Below are 21,737 nucleotides of genomic sequence, written 5' to 3' on the forward strand. Positions count from 1 at the left end.
AAGAAATCTGGATGCTGATGTCCTTTCCTTCAGACCTAAAGAAGGGAAGAAGTCAATTACAGGTAGGAAGAAGGGAAGGGGGAAGGAAATACACAAAATTGGTTACATATATGTTTCCAAGACACAAGTAGGGTTTACATGATGCTGTAACTATTGGCAGATTAGCAGGTTAGCCAGGCCAGTGCTGGTGATAAAAATAATTATAATGATAATGATACTAAACATTCCCTACAAAGACACAGTGCCAGTTGTTCTACCTGCATTCTGTCATTTTATCCTCACAAAAATTAATTATTAATGTTCATTTTACAAATGAGGAAACAGCAAGATAAAAGCATGAAGAAACTTGTTCAAATGGTAAAACTGAGTTTCAAATTCCAGAGCAAACCTGCTCTTAACCACTTCTCTCTACTATGTGTCTCAAGATGCAGGGCATCGTACACATCCATATTAAATCAGGATGAGGGTCAAAGTCTCAGAACAGCCAGGGTCAATACTCATAAACAAGTGCCACGAAAATACTCTCTGGAAGCTTGGTGGAGTCGCTTCTGAGGAAACTCTAGCTGGTGGGTATTTTTATACCATTCTGTTAAATAACGTGGGGACTCTGTATTTCTCAAGAGTGGCAGAATGGACAAAAGCATTTCCTGTTTTCTAATAGAAACATGTCTAGTGGCCTGACATTGTAAAATCCAACCAATCTGGATTGCATGGAATAAAATTTGATAACAGGTTCAAACCCACCCCGATAGGAATGCTTCGTGGCTCAGTTTCCTCTGCGCCCAAACTTATCTATTTTCCTTCACAATTTATAGCTGGAGCTGTGACAGTGGTTAGTAAGATCATGTTTGTGAGACATTCTTTGATTTACTTTGGAAAAATTATGCAAATACATAATGTAATAGTACAAGTTATGCTACTTAGAGAGTTAACTGAAGAGGAAAATTAAATGATTATGGGTCTAAGTAGATGATTTATGAGTAAGGGCCACAAAAAGGAAAAGTTCTAACAATAGCAACAAAATCTCTATAAATGTTGAGATGGGTGAAAAATGATGTGAGTTAGCAAAAAGTCTTCTAGGTAAGATTAGCAGGTTGAAATTGAAAAGAAAACAATTTTGTCCCTTATGACAAGTATCAAGACATTCAGATTAATGATATACTAAGTATTTTTTAAAGAACCCTATGCCTTCCAACCCTTGAGATTCTGAAAACAAAATATGTAATCATACAACATATTTTGAAGAGAAGGAGATTGGGAGGTGGTGGAATACAATGATTAATGCTTTGGGGACCTTCAGAGATGAGGTCATTGACTGCTGAGGTTAATGGCAAATACAGTTCTTCTTGGATTTAGAATATACTAACCCATACATTAAGAGTTATAATACCTCCTTCAGACCACCTATGATTTATAGACTCACATGTTAATATATATTCTTAGACAGATGAGATGAAATATTTACATAATGCAAACTGTACTGCTGGGCAATTCTTCACCAGTGTTTAGAGAAGGTATAAACTGTGTAACTCTCTTCAGGAAATATAAACGAATACCAGACAGAAACTCTTAGGAAGAGTCATATTATAGTAAATAATCTGAAGTATACACACAAGGTACCCAGTGTCCTGAACGGTATTTCTGCCTTATCTGTAATTTGATGCCAAAACTTGCAGGGAATTATGACTTTAGGAAACAAGTGAGTGTTGAATATGAAGGCAGTAGATTGTCATGGAAAGGTAAAAGGGATGGTCATAAAATAAATGAAGTCAAGTGTCAGCTCTTTCTGGTCAAGACCTGAGATGAGATTCATTTCAATGCAACAAATATCTGTTGAGAAGCAACTCTGTACAGAGCACTATTCTAGGAATTGTGAAGCAAGCAAGATGAATATTACCTGGGTGCACACAGTCTAGTGAAAAAGACACAAATTGGCATGAGAAATCGTCCTTGAATAAAAGACAGACTAGAACAGCGGTATAAAGGGCAGATATAAATAGGAGAAGGGGATAAGAAGAAACTCATATGAAATGAGATAATTTAGGATTAGTCTTCAAGTCCCCCAGGTTGTGAGGGATAGCAAGCAAAACAGAATTTATGTTGAAAATTTTTCCCAAATTACTTTGCAAGATAAGTAGAGCTGCCTTAGTTTAGCAATTATCATGAGAGCAATTATCTTTTTATAATTTTTTGGTTATGCCTCAGCACAGGTGTAAGATACAAATGCATAAATTTTATATAGATATATGCAATATTTGTTATACTAGGATAGTAGGTAGTTTTAAGAATGCTTTCATATAAATCATACACACGCACGTAAATTTTGGGGTCAAGAAGACCTGTTTTTGAGCTCCAAATCTGCTGCTTTCTAACCATGTAACTCTGGACATTTAATATCTTTAAATCTCACTTTTCTTATCTGTGAAATGGAGGGAATCATGAAGTATGTGAAATACTTAGGCATAATGCTAGATGAAGCATTGGGTAAAAGGAATAATTGGGTAAGATTTGGCATGATGAAAACAGGACTAGGATGTCAGCAGTGGTATGCTGGCGAAGATTTACCAATTAGATCTTTGGGGAAAAAAGATCTGATTTGTAATGTTTGTCAGTTCATGTAGTGTAAATACCACCATGGTTTATTTCAAACTAATGACATGATGTCACTAAAGGCAGAGTTGGAAATTGATGTGTGTAATTGAGTCTCATTCACTGGTGCACACCAGGTTCAGCAAACCACTGGGTGTCAGTGTTCTAAGGTAATAGCATTTAAAATTAAACAAGCCTGATGGAAAATAAACTATTGAGATTGTCTTGTCTGGATCATTGTGCCAGAATACACCCTGAAGGGGATCAGCTTTCCTGGGAATAGGTTAATCCAGTAAGACAAAATGAATTAGCCAGGTACCATGGAAAAGAAGAACTTCCTTCTCTCTGGAGTTAAGCTGGGAAGTTGCATGAAGCATTCCAGATAATATGGGTAAGCTGGTCCTTGCAGTATGGAGGCAGGCAGGGAATTTTGCCAGGTGATCTCAGGTCTCTGACAATGCATTGTACCCACGGTCTTTTAAGAGTAGACACTTCCCAGAATCCACTTAAATTACAGAGAATATATATATATTCTTTTTTATTGCTTTAGTAAATTGTGTAAAGTTATAGTGGGGTGACAGTTGTGAAATGAGAAATTAGAGAGACTGAAGTCCCCTTTCTACAGCCAAAATATCTCTGGCTGCTGAATGAACACTTCCAAACTAAATGTAACCCTCAATTACCGAATCCATTTTATCCCATATTTAAAAGGTGTGTGTGTGTGTGTGTGTGTATTTATGTATATACCTTTCAAATATAGGATAAAACACATATATGTATACATACATATACATACACATATGTGTGTGTGTGTGTGTGTGTGTGTGTATGTACACTCCATACCTGTGCTTATTTTTACATTTTTTTAAGATAACAATTTTATTGTACCTCTTTTTACTATGAACCGTCTTGAATTCTCTTTGGCAAGAGGGTTATATATATGCATATAAGTGAGCAAATAGTGCTGAATGGTGATTATTTAATTGACTTAAAACTACAATGCTAGTTCCTCAAAACTTAAACATAGAATTACTAAATAACTCCAAAATTCCACTCCTAGGTATACACCCAAGAGAATTAAAAATATATTCAAATAAAAACATGCATACAAATGTTCATAGCTGCATTATTCATAATAACCAAAAGTGAGATCATCTTTGTGTCTGTTAAGGGCTCAGTGAATAAACAAAATGTGGTATCTTCATACAATGGCATATTATTCAGCCATGAGAAGGAACGGAGTACTGAAACATGCTATAACGTGGATGAACCTAGAAAACATTATGCTAAGTGAAAAAATCCAGACACGAAAATGTTCCATTTATATCAAAAGTCCAGAATAGGCAAACCCATAGACAGAAAGTAAATTAGTGGTTGCTGGAGGCTAGGGGAATGAGGAAACTGGCCTAACTGTTAACAGGTATGGGACTCCTTTCGGGGTGTTGGAAATGTTCTGGAATTAGATAGGTGTGATGCTTGCACAATATAGTGAATATATAAAAAAAACACTGAAGTGTATATTTTATTGCTATGTAATTATATCTCAATAAAAAATTGCATACTAAGAAAAAACACCAAAGCCCCACATTTATGCGGGCATTTCAAAGAAGCACAGGAACCAGCTGAAGAGATTTCAATGGCCAAAGCTAGAACAATTCGAGGGGAAAAATAATTTATTTGGATTATATTAGATTATATATTGGCTTATAACCTAAAGTGTAAAATAAATATCTATAACTCCATAATGATATAAAGAAATGAATGAATTAATAAATGAGTAGAATAAACAAATCTCCGGTATGGAAGAATTTCAAATAATTTATATAGATACTCCACCCTCTAGGAGGAAAGAATAATTTCCAACTCCTTAGATCTGGCCTGTGCATAATGATTTGCTTCCCAAGAGGACAGTATGGAAAGGGAGGATGGGGGTAAAGAGTGACATTACAGTGAAGAAATATGACAAACGCTGCCTCGGCCAAGTGATGAAAGTCAGCATCGGCAGTGACGTCATGTTGATAGTATGCACCACTGATACAATGTGATGAAAATGGCACTTTATCTCTGTGATCTTCCTCCCCACAGCCCATATCCTAATCTCATCATGAGAAAAATGTCAGGCTAATTACAGCAGAGGGACATTATTCAAAGTACCTGACCATTACTCCTTAGAGCTGTTAAGGTCACAAAAACAAGGAAAGTCAGAAACTGTCACTGCCAAGAAGGGTCCAAAGAGACATGACATCTAAATGTAATGTGGGATCCTGGATGAGACTCTGGAACAAAGGTAAAAAACAAACAAACAAACAAAACTAAAAAGGTAAAAACTAAGTAAATATGAACAAACAAACTATGACTTTAGTTAATAATAGTGTATCCATATTGGTTCCTTAATTATAAAAAATGCATCATACTAATGTAAGATGTTAATAATAGGAAAACTGGGTGCAGGATATCTGGGAACTCTGTACTACCTTCTCAACTTTTCTGTAAATCTAAAACTGTTCTAAAAAATAATGTCTATTTTTAAAAATATTATTTATTGTAAGCGTATTATTATTACAAATGGTGATTTTTCTTTATGTCCTTTACCCAACCTATCTCTCCCCAAACTGCCCCCACTGCCTCACCCCCATCTCTAGTATTCTGAAAGTTCAAGGAATTGTTTAGGTTTTTTCTTTCCCTCCTTCTTTCTTTTTCTTTATTTCTTAGCACTCAGTTATAAGTGAGAACATGTGGTATTTCTCTTTCCTTGTCTGGCTTATTTCACTTAACATAATTTCCTCCAGACTCACCCATGTTGCTGCAAATGGCAGAATTTCATTCTTTTTTATGGAAGTAGAACTGGGCAAGGCTTTATGAATAAGACCTCAAAAGCACAAGCAACAAAACAAAAAATAAAGTCAATTTTTACAAGAAATTTCATGTTAACATTTAGAAAAAAAAAAGTTACATTTAAGTATGTGAATGTGTAATAATTAAAAAATCAATATAAGATCATATGGGATGAGCCGTAAATAATGATTTATTATTTCATGGAATACTACTCTGCTATAAAAGAATGAAATAATACCATTCACAGCAACATGGATGGACTTAGAAAAAAATATATAAAGTGAAATAAGTCAGGCACAGAAAGAGAAATACCACATGTTCTTACTTATTTGTGGGAGCTAAAAATAAATAAATAAGTGTACAAACAAACTGTGGGGGCGGGGGAAGAAAACACAACAATCACAAAATTCCTTGAACTTGTTAAGACAAGTGAACAGATATGATGTTGATGGGTGGAAGGGGGGAGTGGGAGTGGAGAAGGAGGAATTGGTAAAGGGACATGAAAATCAACTACATTGTATATTGATAAATTAAAATAAAAAATAAAATAATAAAAAAATAAATAAAATCCATTCAGTTCTGAGTTTCTTTTAGCTCGATCCCCAAGAATTTAGCCAGTCTATCAAGACTATAAGAGTTGGCAACACAAATCTTTTTATGCTGTTAATATCATCTGGAGATGTATCCTCAGTATTGATCCATGCAGATCTAAGCAATGCACACCAATAAATTAAAAATATTCCAACATTCTTACGTTGGGGTACAGCCACAAACCCACCCAACCACCATCCTCAACAAGACTCTTAGTAATATAGGGACCATGTCCGTTTTATGAAGTAGCTCTACCATACATTTCAGTGCTGGCCACATAAGAGATGCTCGGTAATATCAGTCAAATGCAAGAACCAAATAAAGGAAGAGAAGGGGCTCTACAATTCATGATTTATTGTAGCTTTTGAAAGCTACAAAGCCAACTTAACTTTCACCTTGGTCTCTATTAAGGGAAAATGGGAAAACCCAAGTAGGACTGAAGGAAATGGATATGGGTTTATCCCCCTTGTAACACTGAATAGTATTCCTCTTATATTCCTATAGACTAAACAAATTTTTTGAGGAAAGCTAAGTTAGCTTTTCTCTGGTCAGTGGGGACCTCTCCAGGTGAAGACATTTGATTCCTTAACCAACTCTTGAGCAGCTAGTGACAAACCTGTTGATTTTTTCGTTTTTTACTATTTTTTAGAAAAAAAAAATCTCAGTAAGAGATGCAAATGAGATTAACAAGACAATAAAATATTTACTTGTTGACTAAAGTATGATCTTTAAACATTGAAAATGAAATTCTTTTCCTATTTCTATGATGTCCTGCTTGTTAAACTCCCACTGAGTTTGATATTTCAAAAAAAAAAAGAAACCCTATTGTCCATTGCTCACTTTCAGCATGTATATTTTCTTATTTTACTTAACCATATAAAATTTGTATTTTCCACTCCTAATCTGAGTGTTTATTTTTAAGGTCTAATTTACATTACTTACATTATTTATATTTTCCTAAATAACATGCTTTTAATTCTACTTCTTGACATCAACTTTAGACACTATATATTAATTTCCCAATAAGAAAGAAAAGGATGTACTTGGGTTTAAATTATAGAAAGTACAGCATTTAAAAAGTATAGCTGGATATAAAAGTTTTCTTATAACTTTATTGCTATTGTTCTAGTTATAGAAGTGATACACAGTACAGTATCCTTTTCATTGGGTCATTGCACCTATCCTCCAGCTGCTTTGAGTGCTGATTGCTAATGGCTCATGCTCTGCTCTGAAAGTTATCGCCACCCCTATACCCTGGGTGGCTTCCATGCAACAACTGACATTGCCTCACACCAAGGGACCAACAGTGTGGAAAAGTAGGTGTGGCTATGGGTACACAACCATGAGCTCACTGGTCCTGCCACATTAAGACCTGATCTAGTTGCAGGTAGCTCGATAGAGTGATGGAATAGACACTTGTAGCAACTGAGCTGCCATCTTGAAGATAGCACCATAGCACCATTCTTCTGGTATGTATCTTAAAACAATGACTGTTACAGGGTTTTGGTAGGTAGCAAACATGGAGCAGAACTAAAAGTTAGAAATAGGAGTGATCTCATTCAGTACCATTCTCAGTGTCTGCTAGGACAACCTATGCTCCTCTCCTAGCAACTTCAGGATTTGGGGGTCTCAGAGAGCAGTCATTTCTGCCTGGGGCACAGCAAGAGTTACAGTAAACTCACAGCTATAGTCACCACTGTTCACTTTAGGATATTTATGCCAACAAGCCAATAGTCAAAGAAAGGATTCACCATAAAGGCCAGACTATTGATCCTGATCATTTCGTGGAAGTAGGGCCTCTGCTACATAATGAGGGTCAGGAAAGAATGTGTTCAGCAACAGATGAACTAATGAAGCATCAAGTACTCTCATGGCAGTTTTAAGTATGAGGAAGGAAAAAACTTTAGTTGATAAGGGCATACAAACCAGAGGATCAGACTCTTTAGTCGTAGGTCAGACCACTAGGCAAGGCACCTGCTCTACCAGAAATACGATCAGAGAAAGAGAAAAATCTAATATGGATGATGGATGAGGGAGACGGTAAGTATCAGCTATGGTCCTGGGAATGTGTAGTTACCACCAATGTGTTCATGTGACCAATCAGAATTCTGGAGAAGCTGTGCTGAATGGAGTGAATTTCATATGAGAAACAAGTGGTTCTGAGCAGTACAGACTGTATAAGACATTGTTGGTGTCCCACCCATATCTCCTTTTCAGGCTGGTACGCTTATCCCCCACCTCTCATGAATGATGACTCCTAATGGCTCACACCTGAAGCTTCTCCAGAAATGTCCTCAGCCCATAGGAACCATGTTGCCTGGGAATACACACTCCTGGGAGTGGCATACAGCTAAGGACTGACTCTGGGTGTACAAATGGTGGCCCCCCTACATCAAGGTCGGTCTTGCTCTGTTTTTCTATTCGTGCTCAAAGCTTCCCATAGAATGAGGCTAAAGCTAGTCATTCTTGCTTGGCTTCTTTCTCTTTCCTATACTGCTTTCTTTTCCTTCCAAGTTCTTTCTAAGATCTCTCTCTCTAAATAAAGTATTTGAACAGGAATCCCTGTATTAGGCTTTGCTTCTAAGAAATTCAAAACAAGACACATACTCACTGCAAAATATTCAATAATACAGAAAAAAATATTTAAGTCATCCATAATCCCACCTTATAATTTTACCACCAATGATAGCACATGGTCTTCCAGGTACTATTTATTTATTGAAACATTTATATAAAATGGAATCATATATGTGGTGTGTATTTGTGTGTATGTGTAGGCATATGTATGTAGTGTGTGTTTGTGTATACAGGTATAGACACATACTATGTAGCTGGTATCTTCTTAAGTCAATAAATAGAACTACAATGTTTTATACATATCACCTACATAAATTGACAATTATTAACCAATTCCCTATTAGTCCTAATAGTTAGCTGTATAAGCACTATAATAAAAGTATACATACATCTTTGCACATCTATCCAACTATTTTCCTAAAATAAAATTTTAGAAGGTTAATTCTGAAGTTAAACAGCACATAATTTCAAGATTTTATTTCCTTCTGGCAAATTGCATTTTTAAAAAAATTATGTACGAGACTGCCAATTTCTCCACATCTTTGCCAACACCTTATTTAGTCCTCAAACAACCTAACTATTAGAACTAACAATTTAGAGCAGAAGTTTTAGAATGGCCAATTGAATTGAATATTAATATTATTGATGTATTTAATATTTTGAATGAATTCTTAAAATACAAGAAAAAACCCACAAAATAACTACAAAATGCCTACATACTCAGTGCTTAAGATAACTTTACTAAATTTAAAAACAAAAAAACAAAAAAAAACTTTACTAAATTTTTATAACCTTAAGATGTAAAGTTATTATCTATCGTAGCAATGAACAAACCGTCAGTGAGACAGACCAACTTGCATATATTTACACAACTAGGAACAACTTGATCTGTCTGATTCCTAAGCCCTGATTTACCTACATGCCTCACTATCTCCCACAATCAGAAGCTCAGATCAATGACTTTCTATGCTACTAACAGCTGAATGGTCACAGCAAAACCAGATAGATCATATATCTAGTTGTTCTTTTTTTTAAAAGATACAAAATTCTGAGAACAATAAGACAAAACTCCATTTTAAATGGTGCCTTTGAGGATTATTTATAAAAGGCTTCAGAAATCCAGGGGATTTTAGACACACGTGGAGATTTATAGGACATGTGGACTGTCCTCTTTCCATTTTCTTCAACTGCCACCTCCATTTATAAATGGAAAACTGTAAAGAGGCAGATATCAGTGAGATGGTCAGGCAGTAACTAGTTTATTTATGATTTTAAAGCTCAAAAGAGAATTGCTAAAACCTAAGCCATCCCTTTATTCAGTTAGAAATTTTTCAGAATAATATGGAAAATCAAAATTCTATTTGAAGAAATTAGCTTTGAGGATTGAAAGGAAAAGTGGACTAGCTATTTCTCGAAGCCGAAAGAATGGCTTACAGTTAGTACAATATGACTGTGTCCAGGACACCAGGGAGGACTTGATCTGATGTCTTCAGCCCAAGTGCAAGAACTGGTTGGTACCTCAACTTCTACTTTTACATATATTCATCTCATTGGGCTCTAAGATGAGAGAAAACCCCAGGCAGGATGGAACAAGCAGAATGAACTTAGACCTTTAACTGTGTTTAATCTTCTCTGCTTTGGCTGAGCGTGACTCTGTCTCCTTGGTCCTAAATCTTGACACATTTAGAATCACCTGCATGACTTTTAAAAATCCTAATGCTGCCCTCCAGACATTGTCATCTCTGGTGCTGGGACTCAGGCATCAGGGCTGGGTGACTCCAACGGGAGGCCACAATTGAGACCAAATACTAACTCATCCTTCCTTTCTTCAGTACCATGATCCAGAATGCCAGCCTAGAATGACTATAACTTTTCAAATGAAATTTTTGGCAGGAATCAACATTGTTTTTTTAAAAAATGGCAAAAGCAAAAAGACCGATAAAAAGATACAATTATCATTGGGAGAGGGTATGTGGGAACTCTGCACTTTCTGCTCAGTTTTGCTGTGAAACTAAAACTACTCTAAAAAGTAAATATTAAATCAAAATTTTTAAATCTTTAAAATAAAAGATATAAAATAGAAATAGATGGATTTATAAGTAGTAATTTTGCCAGGGAATGTATCAGCTGTGTAGCTCAAGGCGCTGGTAAACCTCGGCTCAACTAGAACCCAATTAATGGTGGCCTTTTCCTGTTTCAACATCTGAAACCCTGTCTTGGGACACTCATTAAGTCCCTCGCTCCTGTCTAAATCAGCTCCCAGCCTTCAGCTCTTTTGCTGAGCTCAGATAATTTGCTTACTCTCAGGCCAAAGGGCCAGATAACCTCATCTGGACAAGGTTAATAGTGCTACCCACTGCCATTTGCTTAGGTGCTCCAAAAGAGTTCATTTCCATCACCAACCACAACAGGTACGAAATGAGATAATTACACAATTACAACTGATAACAAAGTAAGAAATTCTGCTTATGTTTGAGGAATCACTGGTAGGCATTTATGGTGTTTGTACATTCAACTCTGTGGCTGCCCCTGAATGTCAGAATACTGTATTTCAATATGCAAAGTTGACTCCCCCACCCCTTACTTCTTTAGAAGGATGGAAAAAAAATATTTTTCTTCACCTTCATGGAAAGTTTAAACTTTAAGCTTTTCCTGCCCTCAAGGAAAAAAGGAACCCAGATTTTTCAGTTGCTAATAATTCTGGCTTTGGGTTTAATGGGCCATAAAGCTTGAATGTGGAAAACAAGCACAACAAACAGAGGATAATGGATGGGGCAAGAAGAGCAGAGAGGAAGTGCCTCTTGGGAAACATGGAAAGAGAAAGGGCTTTACCCCAGACTGAAACAGGTCAAAGGATTGAAGAGCAGCTGACAAGGGAATGGAGTCAGGCTAGCTTGAGGGCCTCTCTCTGAAGCTTCAGGACACCCAGGAGCCCCCAAAATGAAGGAGGGCCCTGCACATCGCGGGCAGCAGGGTTGGAGAATAAATCCCCACATGTATAGCTCTCCGAGTGGCTATGCAGCTGAACTAACCCCAGAGCTGGGCCAGCGGATTACGACATAAAAATTGGCAGTTCGCATTTGTCAGGTCTTCTTCTAAAGAGTAGCCTCTGGTGACTGGAAGTAGATAGAGGCACAAATCTTCTACCCCTCCTGACTTTACTACTAAGTGTTAAATTATGGTGAAAGCAAGATGTAGGAACAAGGCACAGAAAGGATCACTGTGCGTGAGAGATTTAATCTAAGATATATAAACAAGCCCATCTTCTTGTCAGGTCTGGCAACAAAGTCCTTAGTGAAGTAGGGGGACAAGACACCAAATGGGGCCCCATATCTTGTTTCTGGAAAAGGGATTCCCTACAGGGAACTTAATGCTCTTTGAAAATTATTATTAGGCTAGTTGGTTAGCTTAGTTGGTTAGAGCATGGTGCTGAGAACACCAAGGTCAAGGGTTTGGATCCCCATACTAGCCAGCCACCAAAAAAAAATGAATAAGTAAAAATAAAATTATTGTAAATATACACAGAAGTTACATTGCAAACAAGTAGGTACATCACTTTTTATAATGTAGTATTCGCAAATAACTTATCAGAAAATATAACAGCATATGTTGTTAATTCTCATGCAAATCTGATGTAATTCTCATCATGTCAAGCAAACCATCCTGGTAATAGGGTCATATCAATACTAATACATGCATGTCAATAACTCCAATCCACTACCTACTAAATAAAGACACATGCCACAGCCGACCACTTCTCACCATCTTGACCCTTCCACATTACTAGCTCATACTAGCATCATCTTTTGCATGGGCTACTGCAAGTTTCCTCCACTGAATTATTTGTTATTTTCTTGTCTTTCATAGCCACAATGACATTTTAATAAATCTGATCATATAATTACCATTTTTTAAAACCTCTAATGGCTTCCAATTACTACTATTGAATGGAGATAGAATCACATAATCATGGTTTTACATGATCTGACCCTTGCTTCTCTAATCCTATCTTCTCATCTTCTTGCTTTCCAATCACACTGGTCTTGTTTTATTTCCTTGAAAACAACAAAAGTGGTTGTTGATTTTTTCTTTTCCCAGGACATCTGTTCTTGTTATTTCCTAGCTTGGAATATTCTTACTACAGATTTCTGCATGACAGTCTCCCTTTTATCATTTCAGATTTCAACTCAAAGGTCTCTTTCCTAATCGCAGTAACAAAAGTAGACTTCATCCTATGCCTCAGGAGAAACCAAACCTACCAACACCATGAATCTTGGACTTTCAGCTTCCAGAACCATTAAGAAATAAATTTCTGTTATTTAAGCCACCCAGTCTGTCGTATTCTGTTATGGAAACCCTAACAAGCTAATACAATTATGAAATTCTACAGGCAACTTTTTCAGCTCATACTGGGTTCCTTTTCTTGAAGTGCATATATCCAAGTATGGGTCTTGTGGCAAGTAAAATGTTACTCTGAATTACAAATTCTACCACTCCTCCTAAAAATTACTGGATACATCTTGCTGTGCCAGAATCTTTTAAATTTTGTGGCACCAAGAACCTTTGATCAAGGAATATTTCTTCTCTACCCATTCTCTTTCATGATGGAAATTTTGCCTTAAAAAGTCCTGGCTTTGTAGGCTCCCCACCTCCATTATTTCTGCCCCAGAAGTGGAGTGAGTTACCTGATTCGTGAGTGTGGGAAGGGAATTGGGTATAAGAATCTCAGCCTCTTCCTTTCCTCGTCTTTATGGAAGGCAATTGCCTTCAGAAAGCATTTGTTCTGTTCTTCTCTGTGCCCTTCATTATATTGGGGCACCCTCACTTAGAGAGGCTATGATTACCCCGTGCTGTCAGTGACAGTGTGGGTAACGCGGAAGCCCATTGTTACTGCACTCCTTGCCCAGTTATCTATTTTTATGTAACAAATAATTTCAAAATGTAGGGTGGAAAACAATAATCATTTTATGAAGTCCACAATTCTGTGGGTCAGAAATTTGGGCAGGGCACATCTAGAATGGCCTATATCTCTACTGTGATGACTACAGCCTTTAACTGGATTGGCTGAAACAGCTGGATTTAGCTGGGCTGGATTGACTGGTCCATATCTCTTGGGCCTTGGTTCTGGCCATCAGCTAAGCTCCTCAGTTTTCTCTGCATTGCATCTACCAGGGACAGAATGTCCAAAGTGGCTTTTTTACAGATATATCATTGTCTGGACTGGGATGGTTGAAACAACTAGGTCCACCTGTACTTCATACCACTCCACAAGGTTAGCTTGAGCTTTCTCACAGTTTAGTGGTCTCAGAGTAGTTGAACTTCTTACATGGTAGCTAGTTGTTTTTCAGAATGAGCATCCCAAGAGACCAAAGTGAAAGCTGCAAGGTTTCTTCTGACCTAATATCAAAAGTGACACAGCTTCATGTCTGATGTATTCTGTTGGCTATAAGTGAGTCACAGGGCCAGCCAAGATTTAATAGGTGAAGGCTGGTAACACAAGTTTATATCAGGAGGAGGTTCAAGGGTTGCTGTGTCTTTTATAGAGACTACCACAATATTTAAATCACGTTCTTAAAGTGGTAAATAAGGTGCTATTGTTATCTCATCTGCTTACTCTTTTGTTTTACTTCTCATTTGATTCAAAACTAAGGCTAGCGAAAATGAGATTTTTTTAATTGATTTTCCCATACATCAGCAACAGCTATCATCTGTTCCTACTATATGGTTTGTATCAGAAATAACTTAATTATAGACAACATACAAAAGTTCTCTGCTTGCATGCAAATAAGAGGATGTAAATAGATGATTAAGGGTTGGGATGTTGCCTAGCATCTTGTGTTAGGCACAGCTTATTATAACACATAGATAGGAAATAAATTCTAAAGGTAGAAAGAAATTCTGAAAACATGGTAGCAAAAACATTCTGCTGCCCTGCATTCCCAAATTCAACTTCAATCCTTTCTCATCATGAGCCTACTGGCTGTTGGGGCTAGAAGATAGCCATGGCCTGAAGGAGGTGAATGACAGGACTCTTGCAGGGTTTTACTCCTTTTGGACATTATGAGAGCCCAGGGACCAGCACAGAAGAGCCAGGTGAGATTTAAATAAGGTCTAGATTCCACTTATGAGACTAGAAAGATTTAAGAGACCAAGGAGCAGAGAGATTTCCTCAGGTGATCTGACAGGAGATGGAAAATCTGATGGCTACGTCTATATATAGTCTCCCAGGAGCAGAGTCCACCATGCCACTTAAGGTAGTCCAGCAGCTGGTCTCAAATGCACAGATTAAGAAAAATAATACATTAGAGGGCTGCCATTGCCCAGAGAGGGAAAGAACAAGCAGGACAGGAGACAGCACCTGCCCATGTGAGAGCTGGTCGACAATGTATACAGCAACTTGAATAATAAAAAGCAGGAACAGAAGGAGATTCAACTACAGCACAGAAATGATAATGGGAGCTAAATGACATTATTTTTGAACTAAAATATAAGTGGATGAATTGAAAGAGAAAATGGCTGTTACTGAGATTCAAATTGGAGAGGCCAGGGAGTTAAAGTGGAGGAAATTTTCAGACTACCTGGTTTGACTAAACTGCAAAGGGACAGAAATCAAGAGGAAAAGATGAGACTTACAGTCACAGGAGACTTAGCTCACAAAAAATACGAGTTCCTGAAGGAACAACAAAAATATCTGGCAGAAATACAATAATTAAACAAATAATAGAAGAAAAATTTTCTAAACTGAAGAAAGAGCTAAGTAGGCAGAAAGGTATGCTGAGGCAAGTCCTGAAAGAATTCCTAAACTCCAAGCACAGAGGAAAATTTTATAGGTGTTCAGATAGAAAGACCAAGTTATTTTATAGGTTAATGCACAGATTCAGGTTGCATTGGACTTCTCGTTTGCAGAACCAGGAGCTGGACAACCATACAGTAACATCTACAGACTACTGGAAGAAAAAAGTACAACTATGGATCTTATAAACTGCCAAAACACCATTCCACTAGCATAATAAAAGAAAAATATTTGTAGATGTACAAGAATTCAAAGTATATGCCATTCAAGTACTTTACAGGGGGAACATTTTGGAGAATAGATCACCGCTAACAAACAAATCAGAACAGAGATGAAAGTGGGGTGTTTGGAGATGGCCAAGGAGAGGTTAAATCTGTGAGTAGGGAAAGGAAGAATAAGAAATGCAAATGATCTAGAGGTCTCATCCTAAGGGGTGCATGGGATATAGAGGGAAGTAGAGGAATCGAGCTCTTGGTGATATTTTCTTTGAAGTAAAATTCATATTAATAGAGAAATAATGGTTTCTGACTATAATTGCTAGGAAAGGGAAGGGAATATTTAGTACAGTAACAAAATACAGTACAAATCCCAAATTAATAATCAATTCTTATAAATGACCTGCAAATATAAAAAGGAAAAGAAAAATGTGAATTTAAAGTACTTAATGCAGAGTATGATGGAAGAAATGAAAACAAGTATATCATTACAAATATTGTTAGTATCAACAGATGCATAACAAATTAATCCAAAACCTGGTGGCCTAATAAAACAAACATGTATTATATGAAAGTTTATGTGGGTCAGGAATTTGGGAGCAGCTTAGCTGTATGGTAATGACTTAAGATTTCTAATGAGGTTAGGATCTTGACAGGAGCTGCAGTCATCTGAAGGCTCGAATGGAGCTGAAGAATCCACTTTCAGGATGGTTTATTCACATGGGTGTCGGCAGGAAGCCTCAGTTCTTTACCTAACCCCTTCAGAACAGCCCTCTACCTGTAAAATTCTGTGTGAACCTTTGTTTCCTGACTGATCTCACTGGAAGATCACCTGATCCTATCATCAGAATATTTGTTTCATTTGTGCAGAGGTGAACCTCTCAGGCAAGTAATTTTTTGGAGATCTTAAAAGTTGAAGAGATACTGGAACTTCACTGAGTTTAGACAGATAGGATGTATAACTATTTTGGTTCCTGATTTCTAAAACATGGTTGTATGATTATTTTTATTTCAATATACAATCTGGTATAATATTATCAGAAAGTAGGGGGCTGGCTGGTTAGTTTAGTTTGTTAGAATGTGGTGTTATAGCACCAAAGTTGAGGGTTAGGATCCTTGGACTTGCCGGCCACCAAAAAAAAAAAAAAAAAAAATAGATTATGGGAAAGTAAACATTTAGTTAGTTTAAGTTCTTATCCATCTTTAATTGTTAATTATTATTAAATATTATTTTTTAAAAAACAGACAGTTGTAAATGATAAAACTAGCTTAATGAATATGAAATATTTACCCTCAAATACCCAACATATTTACAAATATTATTCTAAATGATCATATTAAAATAATTTCAATTAAAATGAAAGCAAAAGGTTTTAAAAAGTTATAAAAATACTAATTTTTACTGATGACAAAATTATATAACTAGAAAATCAACAAGATTAATAACAATTGGTAGGAAAATTTGGTGAGGTGACTGGATATGAGATAAATACATAAAAAGCAGATTTTCTCTATAATAACGGTAACCAAAAATAAAGGTAGGAAAATATTACATTCACAGTGGTGACAAAAATGATAAAGTACTTAAGAAACAACTCAAAAAAACCATCAGAACTTAATAGGAAATTTAGGAGGTAACATATAGGGGAAAAAATAAGTTTTTATTGAGAGACAAACGGATATTCAAATAACTAGAAAGATATACCATATTCTTAGATGCTAACTTTTTAATTTATTTTTATTTTTTTGGTGAAAATAAACACAGGAGTGACATATTTTACTTTTCCATCAAGCACATAGAAGACAAAAGTACATAGTTTCATTTAGTTTGACAGAGCAATTCTACTAGTACTTACATTGATTGGTTAAGAACACAAACCTCAAGTACGTTATTACTAGGGCAAGAAATATCAGGTAAGACAACAGAGTTATATTTTTCTTTTTGATACTACTTTCACAAAACTTAGTAACAATTTGTAAAATCTTGAGATTCTTCAAAGATTACATTATTCAAGTTATATTTCTAAGAGTATAGCTATATACAAACAGAAACCAAAATAAGCTAATACACTAATGAATATCCACCGAAGTCTTCATACTGTACAGGACACAAATTTGATATTTTTGCCCATGCTTTTAATTACAAGCAAAAAGCAGGCCTGTAAGCATCAATTTTTCCAGTAGGCTAAAATGGAGAAATAATAGGATTTTACTCAAAAGAAGTGAAATAAGGAGCACGTACTATTAATCTTCCACATATGTAAAGGTCATTAGAATAATAGAAACATACAGACTTGCATGTTTGTTTACAAAAATCTACTGGAAAATTCAAGGAGTTATGAAAAATGGGAGAAAAACCTGCTCCAAGCATCCTATTTAACTGAACAACCTCTTTTATTCTCCCACCTCTACCATGGGAAGTACCTTAGGGGCCTCCTCTCCCACCCCTGATCCTGCAGGGTTTTAGTCCTTTCTGTCTGCCTTTCCAAGCCCACTTCACAGCAGCCTTATTTCTGCTTCTGGGCTTTTACTCAGTTTCCCCATCCCAGAGCACCCTCTCCCCTGCTCATGTCCAGACCACCTAAATCCTCGGGGAGCTTAGGGCAAGGCCCTAAAAAAGAAAGGGTTAAGGTTGTGGTGCATGGTCATCAGTACCACCATACATGCTCATAATTACAGTCCTGTCCCACCTACTGGAACTTGTCCTGAAAAGCCAGACAGATTCCACACATCCCCTAACTCCTAGGAGGAAAGTTGAGACCTCCCCCAATGCAGACTACAGCCTGCTCCCTCATTTATTAGGATAGAAGCAAGGAGGAAATGCAGAAGCTGAGGAGTGAGGGCCAAGAAAGCCAGGCAGTAGGATCGGAGGCACTTGTGACATCAGGGAAGTAATCAAATAGTACAGAGGACAGGGGTGACCTATAAAGTGCTACCATGAGGTCATTTCTAAGTGGTCCAAGGCTCAAAAAATAATTTCCATCTTTGGAAAAGTGGAGTGAAGCTAAGTTGTGGTTGCTTTTCGCTCACTGTGAAGCCTTTCTATCTCCTCCCAGCTTTTCAAACTAAAGTTCAAGAAACACACATGTTTGGTTAGAATGAACAGGGGAAAAGGGTGGGGATGTCAGAGTCAGCCTGAAAGAACACTGTCTATTACCAAGCAATTAAGCTATAGGTCTCCCTTTGAAGCTTGCAGACCTTGCTAAGGGAAGTGGGGTGGAGGAATGCGGGCAATAAGAGATCTGGAGTTTATTTTACAGTACCTCTCTCTCTGGACACAATTAAGGGAAGAGTAAATTAATCAGAAAGCCTGCTTTCCCAGTTTTGCTTTCTGTTTCTGAGCTGTAATTGCTTCAGAGAGAAAGAGAGGGAGGGAAGGGAAGGGGGGTGGGGGAGTGAGAGAAGCATGTTAGGCTCCACATTACAAAAATACCGCTCCCTCAGTGCCCCCACCCTGGCAACTTTGTCATGTTCAGAGTGGGTGTGGGTGGGGAAAAGGGGGGGTGGTTAACAAGGTTGTCTAGATTGAGGGTGGCTTGTTGGTTAGGGCTCAGAAAGGCTAACTGCTGGGGGGCACCGTGTTCCAGCCTTGCTTTGTCATCGACACATGTTACTACCCCACCTGCCTGACAGCCACCTAGGCTTATGGGTAATCACTAGGGAGGGAGGCGGGAATAGGAATGGTTTTCCTGTGTGCTGCTTGGGAGCTTAAGGCCACACATAATTCTTGAGGAGGCAGATAACAGTAGCCTGTGCAAAGCTCAGCCAGAAGGTGAGAGTGAGTAGGGGAGGCCTATAGCATAGTCCTTTATACTCACAAGAGGCTGATCAGGATGCAAAGTAAACAAAGGTACAGGAACACCAATGTGTTAACATAGAACACTTCTCATCTGTTACCTCTCTCATACCTAGCAGTCACCCACCAGTCACCTGCTTGATCTGCCAGATAATTAGAAGGGTGGATGGCACAGGCCCAAGAAAGCAGCTGGGAACCAGTTAGTGGTAGCCTGGAATGTCCAGTTTGGACTGGGATATAGGTTTCATCTTGCAGTGGTGAAACTCAGAGAGCTAGCCATAAGTACTTGGGTATCAGGAGCACAGCCAGCATACAGTCTGAAGCCTAGCTAGCTATTTGGAAAGATGAATCAAGCTTCCTTGTGGTAGAAAACCACTCAAAAAACTGGGAGAAGACCATGGTCACAGACAGGGTCCAAGCCATGCAAAGGAAGGCAGTATGTATCTACAGCATCACGTGCTTGGGATAGAAGCAGAAGGCCATGCGCTTGGAACATGCTGACATGATGCAGGAAAACATGAAAGCCCAGCAGAAGAAGGGCATATGCCTTGCAACTGACTGTTGAAGATTTAGAAGAACCAAAGGACAAAATAACTCAGTATGAAGGGACAGCACACAGAAGACTGTATGCTATTGGCCAAGCATAGGTCCAAGAGTAGGTGGTAAGGAAACTTGTGCAAGAGCTTCTCTCAAGGGCAGAGGTTAGCCAGACTGGAAACTGAAGGACCTGAAGGACCTTCTCCACTGGCTGCCTTGCTGGGCCTGGAATTCCTCTGCTAGCCCTTCACCCGTCAGGTAGTTTTGTAGGGGATTGGGCCACAACTACCCTTTGATAATCTCAGCAATCCTGTCGAATTCTGGGAGGCTGTGGTCTGAAAACTAGTTGAAGAAACTGGAGATAGTGTTCCCTTCTTGGTTCCCATGGACATGAGCCTGGGTGTCTTGGCCCTGATCCTGATGCCAGCAGATTGGAGTGGAAAGACACACCACTTGGCCATTGGGTCTGTGCTCATATTCCTTGACGAGCCCTTCATTTCAGAAGTAGGGGTTGTTTTGAAAGATAAACTTGAATTCGCAGCCAGCTCTGGGGTGTTTAAGCTCCTCCACCTCCAAATTGATCATGTACCTCAGCATGTTTTCATCTTGGCCACTGATCACAGGTGCTGGGGGTGGTTCCAAAAGAAACCTGGAATATTTTGGATGATGAAACGCCTGTGCCACCTATGGAGCCTTTGCATCCAGCCAAACTTGCATTCCAGCTGAGGAAGGCCCTGTCAGCCTGGGCAATTACACTGGACAGCTCTTGATTGATGGCCTCTGTCTAGCGAGTTATTGATCTTCGGGGCCCTGGGCTAGGTCTCTTCTTTTCCTCCTTCCATCTTTTTTTCCTTCTGTACGATCTTCTTGTCCTCCATCACCATCTCTGCTTCCCTCTTTTCTGCTGCCTCTGGGATGGTACACTTTTTAATCATCATTTCCTTGGCCTTTGCGCTGGCATCATCTGGGACTCTCCCCTCCGCCTCCCATGTGCCACAGGCTTCTAGAGCCTTCTGCCCAGCAGGGCCCCGTGGCTCCCACACTGACAGCCATTTTTCTGGTTGTTGTCATTGTCCTGGAGGTAGAGGCTGCTTCCAGGCCCTTCGTGAGAAATGGACAATCTTCTTGCCCGGTTTGGTTGCTGCTGGGCCACAGCTCTCAGCAATGTGGATGCAGAGCATGAGACCATGGTCCATGGCTCCTGAGGCTCACGTCCCACTGCAGCCATCTCCAAACTGTCCCCTCTGTGTCCGCCATCGCCTGTGTCACCTCAGCTTCCTCGCTGAGGCCCTGGCCCTGGTTGAGGTCCTGATCTCCTGGGGCATGGTTGGGAGTAGGGAGGCCATGGGTTTTAGTGAGAGGTGCTTTTGCCCCCATCCAGGCTACTCATTTTGGTAGAAGTAAGACCTGAGTGAGAAGAGTATTCCTTTTCCTCTAGATGCTGACATTTAAAAAATAGCAATCCTACCAATAGGATACGGATTACAATTAAAATCACAAAAAGAATTTTTGGGTTTATAAAGAATCTTCTTGTGGAAGAAAAATAACAGAAACAGCCAAGAAAAGTTTGCAAAGGAACTACCGTGAAAAAGTTATTGCCTTGCCAGACATTAGGAGGTGCTATAAAACGCTGGCATTTAAACAGATAAATTGATCGTTGGAATAAGACAATCAAAAAGTAAATTCTAATATTTATGAAATTTGAATATATAATAAAGTTGGGATTTTATTTCATTGGGCAAAAGATAGTTTATTTAATAAATGGTTACAGCATACTGATGTTCAATTCATCTGAAATAAAACA

The 21,737-nt window shown here is 38.2% G+C and overlaps 1 pseudogene; it reads right to left on the reverse strand.

Annotated features, from left to right (window-relative positions):
• Positions 1 to 20,098: 20,098 nt before the first annotated feature.
• Positions 20,099 to 21,323, reverse strand: LOC134363557 (testis-specific Y-encoded-like protein 4; annotated as a pseudogene).
• Between the last annotated feature and the right edge of the window lie 414 nt (positions 21,324 to 21,737).

Source organism: Cynocephalus volans, chromosome 15 (assembly GCF_027409185.1).
Source record: "Cynocephalus volans isolate mCynVol1 chromosome 15, mCynVol1.pri, whole genome shotgun sequence".
NCBI classification, from domain to species: Eukaryota; Metazoa; Chordata; class Mammalia; order Dermoptera; family Cynocephalidae; genus Cynocephalus; species Cynocephalus volans.